The 27,725-nt window shown below is 40.6% G+C and overlaps 1 protein-coding gene across 5 annotated transcripts in view; it reads left to right on the top strand.

The window, feature by feature from the left end:
- Positions 1-27,725, top strand: part of ZBTB20 (zinc finger and BTB domain containing 20) — a 512,829-nt gene that overhangs the window by 166,616 nt on the left and 318,488 nt on the right. For all 5 annotated transcript variants that reach the window (XR_012651362.1, XM_075034361.1, XM_075034363.1 and 2 more), the window contains one exon: positions 5,175-5,250. The gene's annotated coding sequence lies outside the window, so the exon portion shown is untranslated. The remainder of the gene's footprint in view (positions 1-5,174; positions 5,251-27,725) is intronic.

Here is a 27,725-nt window from a genome sequence, read left to right as displayed (position 1 = left end):
AGCTTGATTACCATCATCGCCCCTGTGTAGGAGGAAAGCTTCAAGAGGTATTTAGAAGGATGCTGGGTCCCACCTGGCTATAGCAGAACTACCAGTTAAACTGCACTTTAGGAGTCCAGGGCAGGTCTCAAGTGCAGTTGTAAGGAGACTAACTCTTCAGCGGGTTGAGAAATTGAGCTTCTAATGTGCTTTCACAGCTGGGCTTCTCAAGTGCTTGTTGCTTATTCTGTTAGCAGTAGGAATAAATGAGAGGGGTGGACTGTGCTATTAAGGGATCCGACATGTTTAACAGGTATGAGGGCCCTTGTGGTGAAATCGCATCCAGTACCTGTTTCAAAGCCACCGTTATGGTGGGTTATGCATCGTGGCTTTTATTCAGTTGAGTGTCTCTAACTTTCTGAAACTCAAATTTCAAGGAGTGTTAGTCTTTGCCCAAAGGCAGTATTTTTCATACTTGAACGAAAATAGTTCAAATGCTGTTGGGGAGTGAGGGGTATGTGAAAAGTAGCCAAAAATACACCTTTTTCCTGATTAAAATGCTTTTCTAGCTGAAACAGCCATGGTTTGGAAATTAAAATGTGTAATGGATACAGTCTTCACTGGGAAAGTAAACTCAAAAGATGAATGCCATAAGGAAGACGAAATCTCTGTGGGCACGCAGCTTTGCAGGGAACTAATAACAGATGGAGATTTACCATTTTGACAAAGAAACCTTTGGTCTCCTGTTGTCAGTTCCTGCAGTGGCAGGAACCCTCAATCCCAGCATTACACTGTAGGTTTTCCTCTGGTCCTGTTCTACTAAATCACAAAACCCAGGTTTCTCCCACCAGCAGCCCTGTGACCCCAGTTTGAGCCTAGGATTAGGAAGAAGCCTGGTTCAGCACTGCTATACCATAAAAATGGCCATGAGTTCAAAGACAGAACTGGAAATGACCAAAACTCCTTTGTACTTTTGAAAGAGTACAAAAGGCTCCAGTTCAGGAAAATGTTCCTTTTTGGGAGGATTCTTTAAGCATAGGCATTACTTCCCCCCCCCCCCCCCCCTTTTTATTCTATCCCCTCAAGACAAGAGAAGGGTGGCAAAATGAACCTGCTTATAGAGACCTAATATCAACTAAAGTGAATTCACCTTTAAAAAGCGGTAGTGTAATGCTGTATCTATGTTAATAAGATTTGTTCTTTTGCATTACTGATGAGCCTAGTCAGAACATTGTGCTGATGTGTCTATACTGGTTCCAATTTCAAAGTTTGCTTATTTGTTGTTAGATGAGGAGCCTGTACAGCATCGACCTCCGTCTCTGATTTCTGTGACACAATTAGTCCATGGCCCTGCTTATGTTTTCAAACCTAAAATGCCAGAAAGTAATCTGGGCTATATCCTAAGTCAATGTTTGGATTCTGAAGCTGGAATGAGGTCTCTTGACTGGCCCCTGAGCTTATTTGAAAATTCTCTTGACAGTAATGGGATTGATTTTTTTGTTAGTTGTTTTGGTTTTTTGGTCGTCGTCCCCCCCCCAACACCCTTCCCCTGGTTGTCGAAGAAGGCTTTCTTAATATAATCAATGGGGTTTTTCCTGAGTAAGGACATTGGTATTTTACTTTCTGTGAACGGTTATTTGTAGCAGTTGCTTCATCATTGATTTGCAGTTCCAGAAGTGAGAGCAGTGATATGAGCAAGTAGTTTGAAAAAGATCAATTGACTAGTGTTGTAAATTCTATGTAGAAAATTCAAAAGATATCAATAAGTGTTCTGCTCTGTTCTCTCCTAGCCTTCCCTCTCCTCATAACTAATCAACTGTATATGATTCTCATTAACTTGCTCCAGCTGACTTCAAGTATTCAAGGAAAATCAAACCCTTACAGATATGGACCTTCCTTATTGCGAAGAGGTTGCAGAAGGCTGGTATCTTCTGAAATGTTTTCCAATGACAAATGATACTTTTTTCCTTCTCTTTAATTTTTAGGTGGAGAGAATGTGGTTCCTATGAAAGTTGGGGGACTAGACCATAAACATGAGTCAGGCACACTAGAGTCAGGTGCCATACAAGTCGTGGAATATTGCTTATGAACTTTGGTCGTTGTACAGGCAGTAGCTTTGCTCTCACAGTTTTCAGGCTCTGCATAAACTTTATGGCAAGCGAGAATCACGAGAAAGCAGAGCAAAACATGTTTACCTTCTAATATTTGTTTTTAAAGCCTTTACTGAGAGCTAATACTTGCTCTCGTGTTAACGCTCTACTAACATACCTCATTCCTGACCTGCCATACTCCTCATTCTTGCAATTCCAGCTCTTGGGCCTCTCTCAAACAAAAGTTCACCGGCTGTTCTTGAGCCATGTCTCTTGCTTTCCAGAAAGAGATGAGAGCACTCCTTTCAGACAACGGTCCCCTGCCCCACAGTGCGTGCTAAGCGTGCCCACCCGCGCGCAGGAACGCGGGTCCTGCCTAAGAAGCTGCCTCCATTTCTACCTCTCACTCATACATACCTATCTAAATAATTTCATCTCGAGGTCACAGGTTTCTCAGTTTGTAAAAGGAAGACGTTATTAAAGTGGCAATGATTGATATTCTGGGTTTAATGAGGTTTTCTGTAGGTTTTGCTCTGGGTTTAACTCCAACTTGTAGCTAAGATAGCTCTTTAAGATGCTCTCTGGCTGCGTGTGTTATATGTCAGGTGTTCAGTTAACTAAAGTTATTTAATTGAAGTTTTTGAGGATGGCGGTGGACACGCTTTCACAGTGAGCTGTTTCTGAGGCTCCATTTCTGTTAATGGGTGGATCTTTTATTGGGTGGATTGTAGCGCGTGCTGGTTACGCCTGCCCTGAGGAGAGGGGCTGCTTTATCTGCAGGCACTGTGCCCTGGGGCTTAACTTGCAGAGTAACGCTAGATGTTGGGTTTTCTCTTTTTCCTTTCCAGTCAGAAGAATGCACACGAAGCGGGAAGAACTTCAGGTTAAAACTACTAGGAAAATCCAGGGAAGAGCAGTTGTCAGGATAGTGCCCAGCATGGGAAGGGGGCCCTGTACCTTTGTGCTTTGATAGGAGAAGGCTAAATGCTTCCTCCTTCTTGACAAGAAAATGGGGGTTTTGGACAAAATTCACTGTGATGAAGTCCATGCACCGATTTATTCCTATTTAGGTCATCGGAGTAGGGCTTCAGCGGAGCAGTCTGTATGCTGGCTCTCTATACAGGGATACATTTCACCCTCAGTGAATGCTCTTTGTTTTCTCAGTTGAGGTCAGTTTTTCATTGCAATCATTAAAAGAAATAGCTTTGGATTGCAAATACCACTGCCCCCTCCTTCTCTGCCAGCAGGCTAGCATTACAGTCCTGAAGATGTTAGAAAAGGGTAAATTTGGAAGGGGAAGGAAGGGAAAGAAATGGAAGTCCAGAGGCTGAAGTTGTTATCACCTATCCGGCAGTTGTGCTGTTGCCTACTTCTGATGGACTTGCCATTTTTTTTTGCCTGGATTTCTCCACTGCTCCTCTGTCTATCTTACTAGATGCCAGTCAGCAGAAAGGAGGAGTGTTATTTGATATAAAGATTGTGTAAAGGACGAGGAACACATTTCTCAAATGGTTCCTTGAAGAAGAATTTCATCCAAGCCTATAAAGGTTATCCTGTGGCAGCATTGTCCTAGTGCCTCTGTCAGGGTCTCTTGTTCCTTCATTCGAATGCTCAAGAATTGGTTCTGTATAAGATTTGATAATTCTTGCTGTGCTGTCCCCTTCCGTACTCTCCGCTTTGCCTCCTGCTTTTCAATACCTCTGATCTTGACGGAGTGGAAAAGTTAAACCTAAAAATAAGTTCCCGAGCTTGTTCCCATGTGTGGTATAGATGTGTGTATGAACAGGTTGGTGTGACACTATATTGTCTGATACAGTGCGTTTCTTTTTAAACATCTGTGGGGACGGATTGGGAAGGTTCATGTAACACTAAAGTCTGAAGAACTGGGTTTTTACTCATGGGAGAACAAAGAAAAAATTTCACTTAGGAATTGCCCCAGTCTGTGGGACATTCAAAATCAGCATTAGATTCTCATCCAGGATTATTTGCGGATCTCTCTCAGTGTGCTGCTGGTGATGAGAATAGCTTTGACTTTGAATGGGGTAAATTAGGCAAGTTCTGCTGTCACCTTTTAAAAATAAAATTTAATCAAGTTTTGATTTGTTCCTTTAATGAATCATTGGTACATTGTATGTGTCTCTGTAAATTGCTGTATGGTTTGTTATTATGAGGCCAAATCCTGACAACTTATTGCAAAATTGTTTTAATTTATTATTAATATTTTTTGTTTTTCTCATTTCTTCTGGTTTTGGAGCCTTTATAATTAGACATAATTAAAACCACAGGTTTTAAACTCCAGTCTAACATTTAAACTCATATTTATGGTGCAACCCCTGGAGTTTTATTGTCATTCCAACTGCATTTTGAAAAAAAAAAAAAATAATTTTTTTTTGCATCTGTTCAAATGCTATGTCTACAGCTACCACTTCTTAATCATCTGTTTTGCACAGTAAAATGACATTTATTTTACACGATAAGAAACCTTGCAGTTTTATAGATTAGCTATTTCATATCCTTTAACAAAAGGGTGCAAGGGACCTTTTGCCTTGTATGCTTTAAAAACAGCTTTCCTCTTTTTGAACTTGTCTTTCTCTGCTCCTCCATGCAACAGTCTGAAAGTGCTACATGCTGTAGAACGAATTTTAAAAAAATGTTGTTGGCTGGCATTATGTAAAAACCATATTTTTCCTTTTGGTGCGTATGTTCTGGTCCTAGCAATGTCCTTGTTTTGCTGAAATTAACATTTTTTCCCCTCACAGTCGTTGGTATGTGGTGGTGTTTTTCTGTCTTCTTTAATTGTGATGCTTATTTTTTTTTAATTAGTATAAGGTTGATTGTTAAAATTAAGTGGCAGAAGGCTTCTTTCCAAGTTATTCAGAGATCTTTTGCTGAAGAAATATATTTTGCTACTCTCAATTGCCTTTTTCCCCTTCTTCTTTCATTGCAAACTACTCTGGGAAGAGCTTCTTTTAACAAAAAAAAAAAAGGCTACGCTTGACTGATAATGCATTGCTTTGGATGGTGAAACATTATGAAAGTTTAATTTTTAATTAAATCTGAAATACCAATTATAACTGAAAGAGATTTTAACCTGTTTCTTTTCAGACTGCCTGAAGTTACATTGTAGATGCTGAAATCACTGCACCTTAAAAACAAAAAGATTAAGCTGCACTGCATTCCTGTAAGTAAAAGCTTTTCCGGTACCTTTTGTCCGTATTTTTACTCTATATGCATCCCAAGTGTTAGCATAGTAGCTGGTCTTGGATAAAGGTCAGAGTTCCCTTGAATGGGATTTAGAAGTTCAAAGGATGTTTTATTTAAAAACTAAAACAGAATTTACATCTTGCAGATCTTTAATTTAGAACCCTGAATAGATCATTCTCTTCTGCTTTGTTTTGAATATTATTAGGAATAGTGTACATCTCTGTGTTTGTTGACTTACAGTTCCTGTCGCTTTGTCAGTGAGGATTTCTGCACTTTGGTGCAGAGATAACAGAAAGTAGCAGAAGATTCCTTATAGCATAAAACATAGGTTATTCTCTTTTCGTGATGTCTTAACAAATTCTTCTCCTTTATACAAGAAAAAAACCGAACAACTTTCTGATGACATCACAGGGAGCTTCAGCTGCTTTAGGCTATAGATGAAGGCAGAAATGCCGAATTCATCTGTGCTGTGACACAACAAAACAGTCAAAATAACGTCTTGTGTCTCTCAGCAAGAAAGGAGTCTCTTTCTAAGAGCATAGTTATTCCATAAATGCAAGTCAGATTGTACATCAGTCGGATCTACCCTTATTTAGAATCTGCTTATTGAATGTATTTGGGACAATAATTAAGATTTGGAACTTCAGTGGCTGAACAACAGGCACGCAAAAGAGGATTGGAAAATATAGCAGATTCAGATACTCTGAATTTAATGAAATAATATACGAATAAAAATCAGGAGCTTGTAGATAGTAGGAAAAAATTTATTTTAGTTGGACGGTACAAAGCTGTGGAATATTACAAGGCAAAGTCGGTTTGTTTTCTTGTTTAAGATCAAAATGTGCAGTCTGTAAGGAAATCCAGAGCCTTCTTCCAAAGTGGTACTTTTGTACTTCAGTGTTAAAATATTTTAACTATTACATGGGATTTTTTTCCCTACCCCCCCTCCCCTTTTGGTTTTTTTTAAATTGTATTTTAATGATTTATTTTAAACTAGCTGAAGGGTACAGTACACTGTGGGCAGCTAATGCATGCCCCTTCCAGCGTGGAGCGCCAAGCGTGACTCAGGCAGGCAGATTGTGCCATTCTGGCTCTACTCCACTGTGTTTTTACATTACTGGCAAGGGCCGTGCCATTGTGTTGTTTAAATATTGTGTATTAACTGCAGGCTGTGGCCAGTGAATGGTATTTAACATTTTCTGCTCATCATTCCTGAATATGAGCAGCTTCCCTGGCCACCAGAGGTTAACCTTGCAATTACACTGGTGAGCCAAGTTGAAACACTTGTGGATTTGCTGGGTCCAGCAGCAATTTAAAGGGAGGTGATGGGGGGAAAAATGGGGGAACACTTCTGAATCCGTGAGTACAGAATTTCAAAGTTGTCTTGCGATTTTGCGTGAACAACCAGGAGAATTGTTGTTGGAAAGTAGAAGTAATTCTCTTTCCAAAATGCAGCAGCGGAGTGAGGAGTGAATTAAGGCAAGTTCTCTGAATCCTTAGGATCCAGATGGTCAGTAAGTCCTGCATGGACAGTCCTAAGGCAAAATACCAGGTAGCGATATATATGGGCCTGATGGTTGGTGCTGGCTGGAATGGGCATTTTTTAGTTATATGAGACTCTAGACTTTGGAGGGGAAATAAATACACAAGTGTAAAACTCGTATATAGGAATTATTTTTTTAATTAATTTTTTTTTAATCAAGGGTGTCATGCACATCAAAGCAGAGATGTTGAGCAGCTTGCTCAAGGTCAGAGTAAATCAGTGGTCAAACTGGGAAAAGAGTGTGGAATCACGACTCCCAAGTCTGTTCTGTTCTGCCTATTTTTTCTTTCCATTCCATGAAGTAAAGGTCCAGGTCTTTGAGTTTCTTGTGTCATTTGCTTTTTCAAAAAAAAACACCCCACCTGTAAACTTCTAGCTGCTTCTAAGTTCTGTAGCCTTGGCATACAGCCTGTCTCTGGAATACAGAAGAACAAAGTGGGGGAACTTTCATGTATGCGCATGTACTCTGTAAAATGAGGATGTGGTTCTTTCTCTACCTTGTGTCCATGTAACTAGTAACTTGGCACAATAAAAATGGGAGCATCTTCTTTTAGAAGAAAGTATGCTTTAAGGATTTCCTTTGTTACATATGTATGTTTGCTGTAATCAGGTACTTCTAATTCTAAGATCTTTAATAAAGTGAATTTGCCAGTATGGCTTTCCTGTATTAACCCAAAAACAGCAAGAAGAAAAGGCAGGCCGTGCTCTGGTAGTTTTCTGGGGTCTTTTGTATTGGATTTCTTTAACTGAAGGGTGGAAAGCTTCCTTTAGGGTAGGGATGTCCCTAAAGCAGCTGGTTAATATAAGATGGGCCAAAGTGTCAGCTAATACAAAAATATGCTTGACTCGATACATGGCATTAGACAAAAATACAGATTCACAACACATGGACATCTGGCAGGCAGTTGCATAAAAACACAGCCTTCTAAATGTAGTACAGGCATGCTCTTAATAGGAAAGGTCCGTGGCCTGGATTCTTGCAATGTTGGGTGCTCTGGCCATGTTTTGCTGTTTACTGAAATTATGTGGGTTGATAGGCAAGTAGATCCATTGAGGTCCGTGGGACTGCTCAAATACTTAACTTTAAGGATGTGGTTAAGTACTTTGCTGTTTGTAACTAACCCCAAATAGGATTAAGTCAAGCATGAGGAGTTACCTCTGCTCACATTCAGCATCTGCTTGATTTTAGAACGAGACAATGACAGCGTGTTGTGTGCGGAGGAAAAGGGTTCTGTATGCACAACCTGAAAACCTATACAGGAGACGCACTGGATGTGCTTTCAAAGCAGTGGTTTTAGTTACATTGCCATTGGCCAATAAGGACTATACGACACATTATTTTTGTTAAAAGAGAGGTTTGTCAAGTTTTCAGCCTTATGCAGCCTTGTGATCTCATTACTGCCCAAGAGATCCGGTGTGCTAATTTTAATGGATGCTGGCTCACGGAGTGGCATTGGACAGGTCATTTAACTTTGCTCTGCCTTGTCCACCAGATCACTTTTTCAATCTGCCTCAAACTGATACAGCTCTGTGAACATTACTGAGTTTGCGTTTGCAAAGTGTAGAGGAGGAATAGTAACCATTGTTATTATTAATAAGTATATTGTGTAGACAGATCACGAGGGATGGAGATACAGCCACTCGTGGGGGTGATCTTTCACAACTCACTTGTGCCTTTGTTTAATTCCATCACTCAAAGGTATCAAGGCCAACTCCAATTTACAGAAGTATTTCTCATGTCACTCTCCCTACTGTTGAGTATTTTATTGTTCGTGTTCTCTCTCCGTCTGTTTCTCTGCTACTCTCCTCCATGCTGAATTAACCTTGCATACCAAACTTTATTCCCCCTTTTTTGTATTATGCAGCAGAGACATTTGTGTAGCCTCCAAATTACAGAGAGCAAATTCATTTTGTCTAGCGATTGTTTGCTGATGATGTATGAAACAGACAGAAGACAGTTTGAATTTTCATAAGTTCAATTGAGCTTGCAGGCATAAGGAAAGGAACAGGCAGAACCCAAGCCAATGTGACACAGTAAGCTGGCATCCCGGAGTGCGTGCTGCATGGGTAGCGTCAGCATGTCAGGGCTGAGAAGGGCTTCGTCCATCACAGCAGTGCTTTTAAATGAAGGAAGAGTTTTGAAACAACAAACAAGCTACCTTACTGTGTTCTTTACAGCACAAGAATCCTCGCAGTTCCTGATGGATACGGGATCTGTCCTGCCCTCCTGTAACTTGGTGTTTTAACTAGAATTTCTTATCTAAGATGGGCTTTGTTGAGCCCTGCAAATTCCCAGTTCCTATTCTTCTGACAAAACATAAACTCTCAATAGTTTGCTAAGCCCCTTGGTTTTTTTTGATACAGAATATATTGGCTTGTAGAAGCTACACTGCAGAAGACGTGTGCAAATGTGAAATGAGTATGGAAGTGTGCTTCCTTTGAACAAAGATCAATGTCTTGGGGCTGACTGTCACTGAGGAATTGTGTTTGCACTAACAAAGAGAATTAATTTTGCCTTTTCCCCTTCCTATACCAAGGCATTAATCCAGAAACTCACAGGGATAAATTCTGCCCTGATTTCTACCTGGGGAACCCCAGTGGAAATGTGGAGAGGTCAAAAATGTTTGTCAAGGCAGAAGTTGTCCTAGTGTTAAAATTGTTGAGAAAGCAGAAACTGGTTGATTGTTATCCGTTCCAGGGGCAAGAGGGTACATAGGAGCCCTACATGGCATTATAAGCTTCTGAAAGCGTTGCTTTTATTGTATGTTAAGGAGAGTACGAAAAAAATATTCTAGTGAGTGAAAAGTTACAATCAGGAGCACAGTGATTAATTGTTCTTCATATCCACTGGGAGAAAGACCTAAAGAAATCAGTTCAATGAGCAGTGAAAATTACCAAGTTAGATATTAAGGACCATGTTCTGACTGTATTGGTTGTAAAGCGCTGGGACACACAACCAGTAGGTGTTGTGGGAGCAGGGGAGGTTTCTTTTTTAAGGAATGGCTTGGAAAACCATCTCTCGGGGCGTGCTAGAACTTGCTGTAAGGCAGAAGACCAGCCTGGATGGGTTCTGTTGCTCCCTGGCGTTTCTCTGATTCAGCGTACCGTTTGGGAATGTTGGTATGTGGCTAATACATTCCTGATTAATAAAGCTTAATGTTCCCGAAAGATCCCCAGGGTTCTCATTTTTCCATCCTCTCATAACTGAAACCATACTGTCTCTTCAAAGATTTTACTGGGCTGCCAGCATTTTGCTTTGACCCTTCTCTTTTTAGAGAAGGACAGAGGAGGGAGTCGTATAGACACCGAAGGACAGATTTTCACTTGCGGTGAGTCTGCATGGTTTCTTTCCAGTCGGTGCACAAATGTTGATTTGTTTCAGTTACCAGTTTTTAAAATTTGGATGAATGGAGACACTCCAGATATTGCCTGATACAAAGATCTCTGACACAGATTGTGGAGACAGTTGAAAGTTGCAAATAGGATTGATGATCAGAGCAAATATGTAGTGGGGCTGGAGTAAAGCCTGCTACAAAAAGGTAAATGTCTCAGGAGATTGGGAGCTTTGTAATTGTTTTCTGATGATTGTCTCTGTGTTCTGAATTTTCATGTAAATGTTCTTGAAAGATATTTTCACTTAATGAAACTGCAATCTCAAAATGCAATTGACCAGCCTGAAAATTTTGTTAGTTCTCAGGTTGGTTTTAATCAGACCTATTCACAACTTAGCACAAAATAAAAAAAAAAAAAAAAAAAAAAAAAAAAAAAAAAGAGTTAGGGGTGACTGTTGATTAAGTCCCTTGTGCTTTTTTTGTTTTCTTGCAAATGTTTAAGGTTTGGGGGTTTTGGGAGGTGGCAGAGTTGTGTGGGGCTTTGTTTGTTTGTAGGTCTGTATGTTAAGGGCATCAGTTGTAGTGTACAAATGGGTAGAATCGTGATTTTTTCATAGGTGGCAACTCTTGTTTTTGCAGAATATGTGCCACAATAGATGAAGGTAGGAAAATGGCTCTCCAGTGTGTGGTTGCTTTAGTATATAAAAGAGCATAGGTTGTGATTCAGTCATATTAAAGAGGCATGGGAATATTAGCATTGATTCCCTGAGTAGCACTACTTTAGTAAGTTGTAAAACACTTCAGCACCTGAAGATGTTATGGTGAAAGTAGAAAATGTTTCACTCCATTTATCAAACCATTTGCCGGTTTGCTTCAAGATAAAAGAAAGACTAAATATTACTGAGCAAGGAAAGTTATCTTAGACCAGAAGTGTCATCAGGCAAGCTACAAAAGGAAAAAAGGCAACACAGACCTGGCCTTTTCCAAGCCTTGGTACTCTTTATTTTGTCCTCTCCGAAATGAAATTCTTCAGCTAAACCAGTGTATAATGGGAGGGACTCCACAGAAAGGCATTGTGGTTATTCTATATTTACATCAGTGTCCCTGAGGACACTCTCACTGAATCATTTCAAATTCCAGAGCCTGATGTAGGGCAGTCTGATGAATGTAAGTTACCCAAACTTTCTGGTCTGTTTTCTTCATTAGTGTAAGTGGTCTGAATTTTAGTATAGAGGATCTGGTTGTTCTTACTGCCCACTTTCCCATCATTGCCCCTGCATCTAGATAATAGATTAGAAGAGATTTTAATCTCAGTTGTGTCAAAATTGGTCTGTTGTTTTCAACAGTTTCCACTGGCACGAGACAGATCAGAATATTTGTTTTATTTATTTATTTTAAAAAGTAGAGCGTCTACAGAGCTCCGCTGCTGACATGTCCGTAGCTTTGGTGCCAGCGCATGCTCTGCAGGGCCTTCACAAGTCCGACAGGGAACGCTGTCCTTCAGATATGTATTTTAACAGTCCTGTATTTCCTCATGACAAAAGAATTCCTCCAGCACCTTTTGTTCCGTGTACGTGTCATGATTTTGGTTTAAAAGGTCCTAGTTCTTGCTCCTTGCTTCCTTCTCTTACACCTCTCTCCTTTAGGAGCCTGCAGGAGCTGGCAGCGAGATAGCGAGCACTTGGCAGATCGGTCTGTGCTGTTAAAGGCCATTGGAAAAGTATTTGGCTTTGCAAAATGTTATGGTGTCAGTAATAACTGAAGGCACCTCTGACTCAGAACCTGCTTTAACAAATTTTTTTGAACCCATTGCTTTCCCTGGCAGATTTTTTTTAAGTTGTCGTCATAACGTTTCCTCTAGAAATTTCATTCTAGTTCATGTAATGTTCTCATGGAAATTTTGAATAATGAAAATCTTTTGTGAAATGGAATAGTGCTACCTCATCTCTTTCAAGACTGGCAATAAGTAATTGAGAATCCCGTTACTTTTAGCAGCAGACCCTTTTCAATGAATTAGGTATATATTTCCCAGCAGCAATGAGTAGTTGTGTGCCAGATCACTGCATGTCCTCTCTGAATATGTACCACTTTAGGTCGTGATCCTGCCGTCCCAGTTCATTTAGGTAGGGTATAGTGGCACAGTTCCTGAGTATATAGTTTGCAAGATCAGACCGTCAGTGGGAAAATCTGCTGAACATTTGAGTCTGAGCCAGAGGCAGATGAATTCTCATCTCTTCCCAGTTTCATTTTCCATTCATTAGGGTTTCAAGCGAGGAGGGTTATCTGTTTTGTCATGTCTCTTGCCCTGTTTTAATACACAACTAACCTTCTTATGTCTGAGTGGCTGTCACTTCTCCAGAACAAGTGATACTGGATTTCTGAACCAAACAACTTTAAAACAATCACCCTTTGGGGCAGACTTAGCGTGTAAATGACAGCTTTTGCCTGGATGCAGTTAACAACTAGAGGGAAATTCCAGCGGTCGGGACATCACACAAGCCTGAGGAATGCAGAAATCAGGTGACCAAGAGGGTACAGAATTACATTAGTGTATCAACCTGACAGGAAATATAGCATGATTAGAAGTGAAAAATCCCGGAGTCAATAGGCAAGGTTGCTGTAGGTACTGATGCTCGTGGACGGCACCTGAATGCAAGAGCTTTGATTCCTCATAATTGTTTTGATCCTGCAGGAAGGAAAGGATTATGTTTTTTTACTTTTGTCAGGGCTTCAGTGCTATTGAATTTGTTCTGGTGCCTCTTGGCCATGTGAAAATCACCCCAGAAATGATACTGTTTGCTGTTTCTTCCTGTGTCACAAATAGACATATTACTGCTTCTCAGCTTCTCTGTGGAGGGGTCTGTGGCTTAGAATATACTGCTCTTTACAGCTACATCTGCCCTTATTCTGATCACACTTGCCATTCAAGAAGACATTTGTTTGCTATTACAAACTCCTGTTCACTTTGCAGGTCTTTGTTATGCTGGGGTGGTCTTGTGCCTATGTGGCTCTAGAAGTGCACTGAAGAAAACGTTCAGATATTAGTGCAACTCTAGATATCTAGCAAATATTTAGTTTCCTCAGGATACCAGTTACGGTCACCTCAAGCGTTTTCCTGCCCTGTCCAGGGAGCTGTTTGGCAAGAGTTCAGGAGAATTCTTAGTGCAGGAAGGTAATCACAACTAGTATATATGATTATAATCTATAACATATAAAATCTTTTACATTAACATGTATGTTTTTGGAGTGGTACTGAACCCAAGCTTTGCATTCAGATAGTCCCTGAACTTCTGTGGTTCTCAAAACTTCATTCTTCTCTCATACGTGAAGTCTTAGGCTGTTGCAGAGATACGGAAATTGATAATGGAAGGCCACTTTGCTACCCCGTCCAAATCTGTTTTAGGGGCTAGAGGCAGTAACATTTAGGTGCTTGACTCCGAGTGGAATTCAAACCCCAGAGTGAGGGTATTCATCCAGTACTCGGGATGTATTAAAGGCAAAGGGAAGAATCTTGTTGGGTGGAGTGCAACCTAGAGGCAGTCAAAGGGAAGCTCTAGAGGCTAAAGGCTCACCAATACTTCTGTGGACAGGATTTCTTACCAGTAAGAAACCCAGAAAGGATCTTTTCCTTACTGCAGCCATTAGTGTCCCAGAGAATTCTGAATATGCCAGGTAAATTTTACTTCTTATGAAATTATCAGCTGTTAAAATACATTTCCTATCCCCCTATAGAATTTACCTTTCAGCAACATGAGGTAGGCATAGATCTCCTGTGCCTTATGATGGTGGAAAACGTTTCTGATGTCCCTGCATTGTCAGGCTGTCAGGGGCATAGTTTTCTATGCGATTATCTTTTTTATGATTTAATTACATTTAAAAGCATTTAATTTCTAAAAATCTCTTACGCTGTCTCTGTCATAATGTTTATGAATGTATCTATACCATATTGTAGTTATTCTTTAAGCCTCATTATACCTAGAAAACCTTGTAAAATAAATATACTGTGTAGCAAAATAGATGTTCCTTATTTAATGCTGAACTAATTCTTAAAGCCTCATTGTGATTAATCATGGTTGTGCTGGTGGAAGTCTAGAAAGGGTAATAGACTTTTCCTCCTGCTTTTTCTCTGTTGAGTTGATAGGGAGCCTGAATATCCATGTTGTGAAACACTGAGTCTCCCTTCTACTGCTCCCAGTGCTTCATCCCTCTGTCTGAACGGGGTAGGACTTTGCCTGTCACTCCCCACTGCTGCTTCCTAGAGCTGGCAACTCAGGGCTTTTGAACTCGGTGAAATTCAGGGCTGCAGGTAAGCTATGCGACAAAGCAAGTTTTCTTTGTAGTCCCCAGAGAGGTTATGCAAACATAGCATCACCCACAATCCTTGCCAGAACTCCGCACGACATCTCTGTACTGAGTGCAGCCGTTTTCTGATGACTTCTTTTACGGATAAAGCGTGAAATCCTGGCCCCAATAAAGTCAGTGAGATTCTTCCCCATTCCTTTCAGTACAGCCAGGAGGAGTTGCAAATAGGTGTGCTTGAGCTGCCCCTTTACATAGGGTGGGTTATGGTATACCTGACGCATTTACACGTATACGCGTGTTCCCACTTCTCCAGCAGCACTGACTGCCCCTGGTGAGGGTACCAGAGGAGGCGCAGGACATTCCTTAGCTGATATAAGGGAAAAGGATTTACAACGGGAAAATAAATACGTCATGCTTTCTTTAGAGAGATTTTTTTTTTTTTTAAACAACTAGATTTACCCTGTTTTAATATCAAAGTGACTTAAAGGTTGTCATATGCGTGGTTTTGCCCAGTAGTGGTTGAATAAAGGTTTATTTTGTTTTTAATCTCCTAATTTTAGGTGGCTTGGAGTTCTTTTGTGGAAGTTTATAAGACTATATTGGTTAGAAAATATTCCCCTCTCCCATTTTATCTAGCCCAGTTTTAATACTAGCTTACAAAACAGTGCTTTCTTTTGTGGTGCCGATGAGGAACTGGCAAATTTGGTACGCGGTTCAGACAAACTGGTCCTCTGCTGGACTGGGGTTGGGCTTCTGCTTGCACTGGAACCAGGTGTAAAATTCCCAGTCTCTGTCTCAGTTTGGCTTTTCTACTCCTCTGCAGCGCTGATATGCAAATGGAAACTCCTGCACTGACCTTTGTCAGTGTTGAGAGTTTTCAGAACTAAGTCTGTATTTGGCCTGTATTTGTTTAAATATAGAAAAAAATAAAGGAGTTTGTTCTGCACATTTGAAATCTCAGTCTTCTCACTTAAAGCTACATCAAATATTCTGTGTATTTGCAAGTCTAGCACTAATTCGTGTGGCTAAATTGACAGTAATGGATGAGTATTAAAGATGGATGGTACTGTTGCCCTTTAAGTAGGGCCTCCATTTACTTTAGTGGGATTTTCACCGGTTTCACTGCTTGGAAGGTCAGGTTTTGTGTCTTTCATCACTTCGCTAATATAGCACTATTGTTAAAATTCTTCCCCAGTTCATTCCTAATGGCCACATCATTAGGACCTTTAGGTTATAGTAAGATATTGATGGTGTGGAGGGCAAGAAACGGTAAGAAGCTAAACAAAAAATCCTAATGAAAATCTTACCTAACACAAATCGTAGGAACAGGCATGTAATGGCATACTCGATGCTGCTGTGCTTACTGTGGCTGTTCACTTTACTAGTCCAAACTAAAATCTACTTTCCTCTGCCCAGTAGATCTAGACCAGTAGAGAGGAAAACAAGTGGCATTCCCTTGCCTTCCCTCTCTCCCCGCTTCATAACTACAATCCCAATTATCTCGTCAAAGAGTTTTTATGGGAAAAAGGTAACATATCACCACAATAACTTCTGTACATAGCTCATGCCTCAGGACTTAATGTAGCACAGAAGGTCTTATTTTACCTCTAGGCCCTGTACAAATAGAAATGCCTTGAACATTGAACCAGCAAAATGTGAAATTAAATAGGGGCAAATGTACATTTATTTTCTGTATAGTCACATTAATCAGACGTATAATTTTTCTTTGGAAATTACTGTTTCAACAAATGCAAAATTATAGCAATTAAAAAATGTAAGGAGGAAAAATAATTACTGATTTTATTTTGTGTGGATTTGTTATTTTTTGCTTAACTTCATGATGTGTAAGTAGTAATGTATGTCTTACTGCACATCAAGCTGTTTGTTAGACTGCAAGAGGCACTTGGGTTTAGGAAAGGTGAAGGTTCAGTAAGTACTAAGCTAATGCTTAGTGACTTTTGTCATTGCACAGAACACTGCTAGGTTTTCTACAGTGACATGCAGTAATGCAAATATAGAAATAGAAAAGAATGGAAGGGCTTACTTGGAAATTCTAATCGCAGAACTTTCAAAACAAATTTATTTTTGGCTTTTTAATTGTGTGGAAAGTTTCGGTATCACTTCTTTTTGAATTCTGACTTTGAAAGGAAATGAGAAGTCAAAATTTCTGCCTTTACTTGTAGCTCTAAAATGCCACAAAAGGCCTGGTAGCTGACTAGCAAATGTAATGGATTGCCCTAAGTTTAAACTCCTTGAGGCACGAGGAAAAAAAGATCTGGGATCTGTTACTTCTTGAAATTCTGTAGGGATGAATTGTATGCTCTTTGCAATGCTACAAGCTATATATCTCTCTCTAACTTTCTCTCTAATTTTCCACCATCATTCTTGTGTCTAGGTATATCTAATTCTTTGTCTTCTCTTGGGTCTCAAATAGAAGAATTAGGGCAACAACCTCCCTTTTTGCTGACAAAGGCCACTGTAATACATAGTTGAGTATTTCTTGTGGGTGCCAGGAGGAATGCCTATTTTGTGGAAAAATATTGTAGGAGACAGTAGTATTGATCTGGTTTCATTGTAATAAACATTGCCAGATGTTATCTCAGTGTGTACTGTTTGCATTAGTAAATAAATAAATCCTCCAGAGCACAATTATTCCCTATAATGTTTTTTCAAAAGTTTGCTATTGTCTCCTTTTATATGCCTAAAGTGAACTTCCTCTGCTTTCTGTGCAGCTTGAGAAACTAATTGGGACACGTGAGGCTAATTGTAAAGTTCAAATCCTGTTCTAGGTTCAGATACCATGTCAAAGCCAAATCTGGCATGTACATGTGATGGCATCTTCACTTCAGGTACTCTTTCTTCATCTGAGACTTTCTCCTGTGGGAAATAACCTGAACAGGTTTTTTTCACTGCTGTGTTACTATCCACACTGGTGCACACTCTGTCGTGGGAATGTCATGGTCAACATTGGCGTCCTCTGACTCTTGGTAAAGACTCTCAGCTTGTGGGTCACTTGGTACACAAAACGATGATCAGATTCGAACGTACGTGTAGTCACTGAAGGTGGTTAAATGCCAGTGCTTGAGAGCCCAACACGTCAGTTATCGAGTAAGTTAAACCAGCTCCGAGTAAGGATCTGAGCTTCCAGAGACCAAGAATCATTCACGGATCAATCTGTGAAAATTACACCACATCAGTGTGAAAAGCAGACCCGTGCACAGCACGGCATCACGGCGCTCAGCGCATCGGCGTGGGCCTGTGTGCAGCTCCTGCATTTAAGCTTGGTTAGAGCTACCTTTTTCCGCGCAATAGGCAAGGCAGATTGAAGCATACTTAAGTTTTGAGTTCTCTCTGATCCCTGGTGTTATCAGCTCTCCCAAAAACACTGAGCAAGTTCACAAGTGGGTTTTTTTAAGTGTAGTCAGCGTCCATAAAAATTCATGTTAAGTGAGAGCTGAAATTGTCTAGTCAGCATTCTGAAAATGATTTCTTTTTGTTTTCAGTGATGCCATACCTGTTTCACTGAAGTAGTGGTTCCTTGTTCTGCTGGACTAAACCATCTTGCAACTTATGATTTTGAGTCATCTGTGCTGAACACTGGCTTCCACAGAGATACGGGTTTCCTTGGCAAGTTGGCTTATTCTGGAGCCTCCCTAAAACATACTTAAAACAATTTCGAAGGTTTAGAAAGATGCGATCTATATTTGAAGTCTCTGCCAGTGGGATCAGCATTATTAACCTTATGACTCCTAAATTAAATCATCATTCTCTGTGTTAGATCCTAAGTTTAAATTCATGTAAAAGATGTGGTTTTTTCCAGATTCTTAATAGTTATACTAGCTATTGTTTGTCTGCTTCTCCAGTTTATCAGCTGAATTTAACTGTACTTACACTATCTACTTAGCTACATTCAGAATTTTTTTTATACATTTTACTGGAACTTGCTGTGATAGAAGCATTTACATGTGTGTATGTATTTACAGGTATCCTTTACAACTTGTAAGGCTACCCTGTCTTAAAATTTTTATTTTGGACAAAGACCATCAAACCCATACTTGTTCATTTTTCATTCATTAGTGTCTTCCCTTTGCTTCTTGTTGGCAAAAAGGGAAAAGAAGAAAAAATTGATGAAGAGCAAAGGAAGGGGAAAACATCTGACCTTCCCACCAACTTTTTCTTTTTGTATACTTGAATACCTTCAGTGATGTCTCTGAAAACTTGATGAGAACTACTTGCTTCCAGAAATCCCTGTGTATGATTAGGAATACTTGGCCATTTAAAACGCAGCTCTATTTTGCATCTCACTTCCCTTTGAATAGTCAAGTGCACGTCCAAGCAACAGCCACTGAAGGAACAATTTCAAGTTGCATGCAAACATGGCTCATCAGCTGTGCATTTTTCCTGTTTCTAAGGAATAAAGATCACAAGTGTGAAGTGAAACATAACAGGGAGGCACCGGAGTGCAGATCTGAAGGTGGAATTTGCATTGGCTGCACTTCAGCACAGATGGTGGAAAAACTTTAAATCTACTCTCGAGTCCTGAGACCTTTACCCCCCTCAGGTTAGCAAATGTATCTAAGGGAGGAAGCTGGAGTAGCTAGTTCCCAAGTGATTTTAATGATTCATGCTCCCTAACAGAAGGAGCCATGGGAAATATGCCTGAGCATCACTATTTTGTTGTATGCTATAGGATGTTTGTTCAGTGAAATAGCTTTGCCAATAGCTTTGTTAATCAGTTGTGTCCCAAGTGAAATAAAAAGTGCAACACAGCCCTCCTCAGGTTTGGTCTTCTGCAAAATTACATGCCTCATTTGTTCCTCTTACCTAGGCAGGAAAAGTGGACCAAAGAATGACCAAAGCCTGCAGTTGCTCTGTGGCCCTTTTGATTTTAAGGGATAAGGAGTGCATAGGCTTGCTGCTTCTTCCTCAGGAGTTACGATAGAAAACCTTTTCTTTGTTCTCCTCTCCTCCTGCCCTCCCCATCTCTCAGCTCTGAAGTGATACAGGGGCACACCATAAGAAATCTTCTGGTTTTCGGGAAGGTTAGGGCTGCTGAAGTCTTGGAGAAGCAGTTCACGTTTCAGGTAAATGGTGTGGCATGTAGCTGATGTGACTACAGGTGGGTTGGTTTGTTTTCTGTTTGGTAGGTAGATATATACATGTTTCCCTGTGCTCCACATCTGTGTGAACCAACCCTGTTTTTTAATGATCAGTTCCCAGGATAAGGTGGGAAGTCTGTCTCCAGGACCAGTTTGTTTCTTGGCATCTCCTCTGTTACTGTGTGCAGTGATGCCAGTTAATGCTCATTGAGGCAGTGGATTTGCGATTCTGGTTCTTGGCCTGAAGTGGATTGAGATTCATAAAAAATAATCTCAAATCACAAAGCCACCATGGGAGGCTTATAGCTTCTGTGACTATCTCACTTGGGCTAGATTTGAATCAGCAATCAGGAGGTGAATGGTTTTGTTCTTATCCCACTGCCAATTTCCTGAGCTAACATAATCTCTGTGTGTGTGTGTGTGTGTGTGTGTGTGTTACAAAACTTTATTGTCCGATTGAATGCATCCATCCTTCAAAAACAGGTTAAAAAATAAGAGAGAAAATGTAAAGGAAATTTAACATGCAAAAAATACAGAACAGTGCTCAGGACTTTAAAATATATGTAAACATCAGTTCCTGCCAAGTTAGTCATTACTAAGAGTTGTTAACACGGGGGATTGATTGAGGGAATGATTGTTGCTGTAGAATGATGATTTAATAAGAGAAAATCTGATAGATTTGACATGCTACATAAAATGCGCAGAACGGTTTTTCTTTGGTAAATTGCAACTTTCGTTTGTACCCCTTACAGCCGTGTTTATTCTGTGCCTTGCCATGTTCCTCTTTTTCCCTGTTACTCTCTTTCATTGCCAGAAGTCATTAGTATTCACCATTGTTACACGTCACCCAGAAAAACATACACAATACCCCATTTTCCTTCCCCTTCTTGCCTTCTCTCACACCTTCGCCTGGTCTGTTCTCCTGTACACCCGTGGCGTTCAGTAAGGGCACTGCAAAATGTCCTGCTCCCCCTCTTGAGAAGGTGGCTACCGAGAGTCCCATTTTATTTGCTCTTTGCTAGCACTTTCTCCATATGCACCCGCTCCTCACTGTTCTGGCTGATGATTGTTTATCCGTTGCTTAGTCCTAACAACATGCTTGGCGCTTTAGAAGCCAGAAAACGAAGGCTGTCTCAGCTCAAGGAAGTTGTTGTACAGGACAAATAGATGAAACGGCCCTTCTATTGTTCCCATCTTTACTGCTGAGCTGTACTCTGTCCTTCCATTTTTCAGCAATAATTTATGAGAAGGTTGGGGTTTTTTTCTAAATCTGAACTGCGCGGTGCCTGTGTAAAGATCCTGTTGGAAGCGTTGTCGGTGTGTTTGGTTTTCTCTAGAGCCTCGCGGTTTATGCCGGCAACGTCCAAGGGATGGTCCTCACCTTGACCTAAGCTGCTGCTGGGCCCTTTTACTGCAGATGGGGTATGCTGGTGTCAGAGGCTGGGCTACAGATGGTCTTCTGCTTGCCTTGGAAAAATGTAGGGCTAGCCTTGGTGCTTCTACTCTATGAATAATAATAATAATAATAATAATAATAATAAAAAACAATCCTAGAGTCTGATTACAACAAATAAATTCCATAACACCCTCTGCACTATATCTGTTGTTGTGCCAAAGAGCATAACATAAAATGACTGAGAACAACAGCAATTCAAAACAACAGCACACAATAGTGTAATTGGACCCTAAGCACATAAAAATAATGGTTTAAAAGAAAGAAGAAAAAAGGCAAAAATGGGACCATGGACTGGCATCAGGGACAGTGTCATGAAACTGCAGTAAGAGGCATGAGCCTAGTAGAAAGAAAAAGAGAAGGGGGTGGGGGGGTGAGTTACTTATGAATCAGTACAACTGTGCTTTGTTCTGCATGAGTGTTTTAATAGAGCAAGTGTAATATAAGGATCAGGTGGGCTCGTGGGAATGGAACAAAAGGTTTTGTAAAATTAAAGCAAAATAATTATAGCTCTAGGTGTAGAGTGAGCACACTCCAGCAGTTGATAGCAGGAACCTGCTCAGAATGGAGAAGGGAGGAGGGAGGAAGATGCAGTTGGAAAGGTTTTTTGGTTTGTTTTTTAAATATATACATGAATATACACGCACATGCACATACATACACGTGCATATGTAATACAGATTTGTATTACGTACAGTAACAAAGACTTTAAATCAGTGACAGTTGTATGCAACTTTAGAAGTGACTAATATACCCACACACAAAAATGCATTAAAATGAAAATCTAAGGAATAGTCTCAAATGAATTAATTAACAACAACAAAAAAAAATCATAGCAGAACATTGGCTTTCTAATGGAATAAAGGACTAAAGTCTAAATCATACACCGTCCTATGACACGGGATTTGTAGATATCCTTGCTGTAAAAGCCCAATGAGGAATATATACAGAATGCCCAGTACGCTAATAAACCAAACTCAAAGTTCTAGAAGTAAATATGATCTTCTGGGGGTTACAAGAAAGCTGTCAGCAATGTATCACGTTACAGAATCTCCCTCATTTGGGCAAAGCATTCTGCTGTGCTCTCTTGCAGAAGGGCTGTTTCCTACCTGAATTTAAGAATAGTTTTACCAGCAGGATGAGAGCTTGGTTGATCACAAGGTGGCCTCCCTGTATCTATTTGTGTGCTTTTTCTTTCCCTTGCCATCCGTATGTATGTGTACCAAACTGCACGAGGATGCTGTGCAAAAGTAAAAAAAAAAGCAAAAAAGCCAGAACAGACTCCTGCCCCAAGACACATTTTCTCTCGAAGATGCTGATTGTCCTCAAAGATGTAACTACAGAAGAGGTGCCCAGTTTCCAGGAGTGGAGAAAGAGTGTGCTCAGGTGTGCCTCCTTCTCTTTCTAGGTATGTCGTGTTGGGTTCAAGATTGTTCAGAATCTGCTCCTATTTGGGGCAGTGACTTCCAAACAATGATGTTATTTTTCGTTGTAGTTATATTGAAGGAGAGAGTGAATTTTAATGCTAGCCCCATTAACTCCCCATGGCACCTGTGGGTTACGACGGGCTTCCTTCCACTTACACGCCGCTACGCCGAACGTTATAAGGAATACGAGCAACTAGCTGCGAGAAATCGGACCTAAAGCGAGAAACCGGTTTCGTTACAGAACTCCAATTACGTGCCCCCTGCCAGGGTGGAGGGTTTCTGACGGGCGGAATGATTGCCACCTCGTCGCGGCGCCTGACGCGGGCAGGCTGCGGGAAGGAGTTTCGGCAGAGCCCGCAAACCGCGGTCGCAGGCACAGCGACCGCAGATGGCTGGCGTGCGAGATAAGGCCTTGGGGGGGGGGGGGGGGGCAATAAGCCTGCCTCCCACCACATTCCCCCCTTTTCTGCCGTCAGATTTCCCTTATTCAGAGTTTGTTCAGGATAATTGTTCACAGACAATATATTTTTGTGCTCGCGGTGCAGTCAGAGGCTGTTCTCACTTGAAGCAGAGCAACATCTCTTAGGTGGTGCTTTCTGCCAGAATGTGGAGGCTGAGATCAGAGTGAAGCTTTATGAGCTCCATTTGGTGCTTTTTACTTCCGTCTTGTTTCTTTCTCTGCAGGGGATGTGAAACTAGATTTGTCCTGTTTCCACAGCAGGGTTTTGGTTTATTTTGTTTTTCCAAAGCATTTCATTCGGTGGCGCAAATCCAGAGGAGAGTGTGTTGCAGAGATGGATTTGAATGTCAGACAGAAAGAGTTGTGTTTAATAAACTCTTTGTTGTAAATTATAGAAACTAGAGAGCAGGACAACTCTGGTTAACACAAACATTCTGTGGTTAAATTATCGCTTTAAGTATTTACCCCTTAACGTAAAGAGCAATAAGAGAAAGTAACTTTGCTAAAAGGGCTGCTTGTGGAGTCTGAAGCTGAAGACTGAAATTCTTTAATTCTGGGTACTCCTCTCAAACTCTTTCTACCTTCCATCTGGCTTTGTCTTTCGCCTTGGCGGTAGCTGCCTAGTAGAACTGAGTGAAAGTATAGGACTAGTTAAAAAACAAAACAAAACAACCCCACTCCCCAAAAAAGCAAAACAAACAAAATGTTTTATAGGCTTTTAGAAAAGAAAAAAAAAAGATGCTTTAGTAATATGATGCAGTACTTGAAGATGATAGCCAACACACAAACAGTTGAACATGTAGCTCCCCTTATGTATGCTTCTACTGCTTATCTGCTGTGCTCACCAGCTTTTGGAAACTCCTTTCTGTCTGTATCATAGCACAAGTTACGTATCTGTGTTGATCTCATTTCAAAGTGATTTGTCAACATGAGCTTATTATGAAATTAAAGGTCAGTAACAGGCCAGACATTCAACGGGACAAGCACTGCGCACTGGAAAGGGAGAGGTCAGGAATAGCCAGTCACATCCCAAGTCTTCAGATGTGCCTCGTGAGCAGGGCGTTCTGCTGTTTAGGAACAGAGACGCTGTAAAGCTTCAGAGTCGAGCTCTCATTCACAGCAAGACACAATATGCCAGTATCTGTCACATTCCAAGTCCTTGCAACACTATTCAAGTCAGAGAATTTGAGCCCCAGATTCCTGGCTTCTTTTGTGATCAACTCATTTTCTTCCATGCCATTCCAGTAAATCCGATGTACATACATGCACATGCATACTCGTGTAGACATACTGACATTTTTCCAAAGCATGAAATTCAAAAAAGGGAACAAAAGCATGGGGTTTTTTCCCTTGTCCTTTCATTTTCTGACAAAAAAGAACTTTATAAGTAGTTTATATTCCAGCTTTATTTTCTTCCATTCACTCTTTGCTGGGAGCAAAGTCTAAAGGATTAAGACAAGAACAGCCCTGTATTAAATGTTTATTTAATTATATATATGTATTATATACATTGCTTATATAATAAAACCTGTTCTAAATTTTACTTTAAAAAAAAAAAAAGTAGTATTTCCACTTTTGCTGAGAAAGAACTGATGCAACACTGCTCACATTTCCCTGCTTTCCCCCTATCTATTTTGGAATTCAATGAGCAATAACATACAGGCATCAGTAAAGACTGCTGTCCTTTCCTTTGCTCTTTTGTCTGATTCTCCTTTTCCTAGGCTGTAGGAGAATGAATCTAGTCTGGCTAGAGAATTTGCACCCTGATTTTCTCATAAGGCAGATGAAGTTTTTTAGATAACAGTAGGGACAATTTCTGGTCTTATTGAAGTCATTGGCAGTTCTCCAGATGATTTGTTATGAGATTTGGCCTTGAGAAAAAGGATCAGTCACACTCATCTCCTTTTTATTCTGAACTAGAATGACCCATATCACTACCCAGTGATGGCTGCCTAGGATACTAGCAGTGAATTTTTGGAAAATGATCAAAAGTTCAAATATATGCAAGAATGCATGAAACCCACTGTCTAAGAGACCAGAGAGAATGCAGTTGGCCACAGCAAAATACGTGATTAAATAGAACCAAATAAAACTGGAAGCTTGTTATGAAAGATCATCTATGTCCATTTTATTATTTTTCTAAATAATATCATCTTAGGATGAAGCCTGGAACAGTTCTCTCAAACCTAAACTTACGTATATGTCTTTCTGCATTCTCTAAAATCTTTTGATTGCAGAGGACTATAAATGGTGCAAAACAAAGTCTCTTTTCCAAGTTCCCTACAGTGAACAACTTAAGAGCATTTAGTTTTAGCTTGTATTAGGACTTCATGTCCTCAAAGAACAGATTCCACCCCTTTGATCTCTAGATATAAAAATCACTGTTTCCCATGTTTCCCAGTGCCTACAGAAGATCACTGGGGCCCCAGCAAAGAGCCAGGGAAACGCGGAATGAGGATCTTGCAGCTCCACTCCATTCCCAGCATGGCTGCTGACTTCTTGTGCAATTGGAAAAAAACTATTAGTGATCTCTAGTAATCCCTATTTCTGAAATAAATTTAAGACTACTTATCTGACTTTAAAACACACATTAAGGAAGGAAAAAAATAATGTTGAAGAAACAGTCATACTCTCTAACCTTAACAAATTTCATGTTTTTATGTGTGCAGGTAGTGTGCAAAGTAAAGTAAATTCACAGGCATCCTGTGATTTTATATGTCTGTATCCCATGCAGTGCCCCTTCCTATGGGAAGGGAGTTGATCAAAAACAATACTCAAATCCAACAGTTTTCCCTGTCTTTTGGAGGGAAAGAGAGGTAGCGGGTCAAAGAGAATGTAAAGTTTCATTACAATACAGTTGTGTCTGCAGCTGAAAGCATTTCACTAACATGTTGCTATCAGGAATTTTCCCTTTCAACATTTGTTGTAGGAGGTGAATTTTCCGGTTGGTTTGACTTTGCTGTCAAAAAAGTCAAGCTGATTTTTTTTTTCCTTTCCTTTGATTAAGTAAATAAAATCTTAAGAGTAATTAAGCCAAGGAGAGCTTTAAATCTAGGTTGTTTTGGTTTGTTTTTTTTTAATTCCTAACCTGGTAAACAAACTGCTTGTATCCATTTTTAGAGATAATTGAAAATCACTGTGCTGAAAGTATAGTGTAAAAACACCAGTTCTCACTTCAGAGACAGAAACACTTTAATGACCTTCAAACCTCGTGTGTTAAACTTGCAAGTAAAAATCATGTTTTTCATTATTCTTGTTACCTCAAGGTTACTTCGGGGCTAAGGTTTCCTGTGAAGATCAAACAAGAGGGGTTTTTTCTGTCTTGCACATCCTCGTTTCTGCCCAGATTGTGCCCTCTGTGAAAATACTAAACCTCAGACTTTGGCCTTGAAGCCGGTGGGAGGATTGCTTGGGTGTTTTTAAGGCTCTGATCAGCAGACCAAGAGAGATCTGGCTTCTCTTCTCCTCTCTGGCTCGGTAACCTTGGAAAAGTCAGTAATATATCTGTGCCTACATTCCCCGGCTTTAAAAGGAAGGGGATGCTATTTCCCTGCTGCAGAGGTCCTTTGAAGATAAACCTGCTCTCTGAAACCGATAGCGAGCCCCGGAAAAACACGTGCGTGGGTCGGGTTCCCAGCCCACACCATGAGCCGCCGCATGTTTTTCTCCCGGCGTGCGGTCCTGGAGATGCACCGGGAAATCTCCCACGCTTCGAGGCGATGACCGCGGGCTGCTCCGCTCCTTCCCGAGCCCTCCTTGTTTTGGGAAACCTCCGCGTCTCCCTCCCTGTGGAGTAGGGCTGTTGAGATGGAGGAGACTCCCGTGTGCTCCTCTCGCCCTTGCAGGATGCAGTGAGTGAACTTGCCCAGCCTGGCTCCTTACTTTGGAGGTTTTGATCCCCTTCACGCGGCCAAAGCGGTTGGTTTAATGCTGCAACGTAGCGATTCTTCTGTGATTTATTATCTGCAAATGCTAGTGTTCCTGATGCGCTTCTTTTCGAAATGTTTTGCTGAAGTCTTACTCACATAGGCTGATCATATGTGCCCCAGATACAAACGGGAAGACAAAGTTTCCCGTTCCATCTGCTGCAGTCTAGAACGATTTTATCCACCATTCACTGGGGGAAAGCAATTCTGATTTAAATGGCACATAAGGGGTGCGTTATTAGTCTGATAGGATAAAGTATTACAGTTTTGTCCTGGTGGGTTTTTAAATGTGAGCTGGAAATAAGTGCACTGCATGAACTCTGAGTGGAAACACATAAAACAAAACAAAAAAAACCCCAAGCTTGAGAAATATCAGAGGCTGGAACTGTACACCAGTGATGTCTGCTTAGCACCTGGACTATTGTTAAGTCTCTTCTGAATGATTTTTCCACCAAAATACCTGACCAGCTCTTCTCCAGGAGCTTTCAGCAGAGGTAGACAGGAAACCCCATCAAAAAAACAGCCAAGCAAACGCAACTCCCTCGTAGCCACCACTGTTTGGAAGTGAACAATTAACAAATGCAACCTCTTCACTGATGCCCTAAATTCCTGTGTCACTTAGTAACAGCCTGTGCAAACTACGCCTCCGCGCCTGACCTAAGTTATATCATATTGTCACATTGTGGAACAATCTATTGTTGAATGTGCACAGAAAATGGATTATAAGATTTGCGTAGTGAAAAAAAAACAAACAAACCACCACTTTGGCGTAGGGAGCAAAATAAAAAATAAGTTCACATGCCTCGCTCGGACTGAGAGACGTGTCACTCCATACCTCCGTAGCTTCCTAATGCTGCTAATGGGAAATAGCAATAGCGTTTATCTCCTCCAGGAGCCCTGTCTGGAGAAG

The sequence above is a fragment of the Buteo buteo genome, chromosome 8, assembly GCF_964188355.1.
Source record: "Buteo buteo chromosome 8, bButBut1.hap1.1, whole genome shotgun sequence".
NCBI lineage: Eukaryota > Metazoa > Chordata > Aves > Accipitriformes > Accipitridae > Buteo > Buteo buteo.
This window is presented reverse-complemented; position numbering and strand designations above follow the sequence as displayed.